The sequence below is a fragment of the Morone saxatilis genome, unplaced genomic scaffold, assembly GCF_004916995.1.
Source record: "Morone saxatilis isolate NCDOM2014 unplaced genomic scaffold, NCSU_SB_2.0 Contig7, whole genome shotgun sequence".
Lineage (NCBI taxonomy): Eukaryota > Metazoa > Chordata > Actinopteri > Moronidae > Morone > Morone saxatilis.
Genome location: NW_023340246.1, coordinates 18,862,132 through 18,862,506, shown reverse-complemented (window position 1 = coordinate 18,862,506; position 375 = coordinate 18,862,132).

Sequence of the window (375 nt, the reverse complement as noted above, 5' to 3'; positions counted from 1 at the left end):
TTCTCGCTGCTCTTCATGTCCATCAGACCTTCATCAACTCTGGTGTCAACCTGGTGGCAGAATTACAAACATCCGTCCAATGTTCTAAACTATTTAAAGACAAACCTAAACTAAAACATCTCCACCAGAGTGCTGTGGACAAGGCCTTACAGAGTCCAAATGGCACCTGGATCTGTTCTTGCGTTTTTCCTCCTGGGTCTTTCACTGCAGACCAGTCAGAGTCTTCTACAACACGTGGTGACAAAAACAGGAAATGGATCAAAGACCAATCAAAAAACAGTGCAGTATATCAAAAAGAAGATCGGTGAGGATCTTCCTCCAGAGAGAAGTGTCAACCTGTTCCACTGTCTCAATGAGCTGAAGGATCATTCTCTA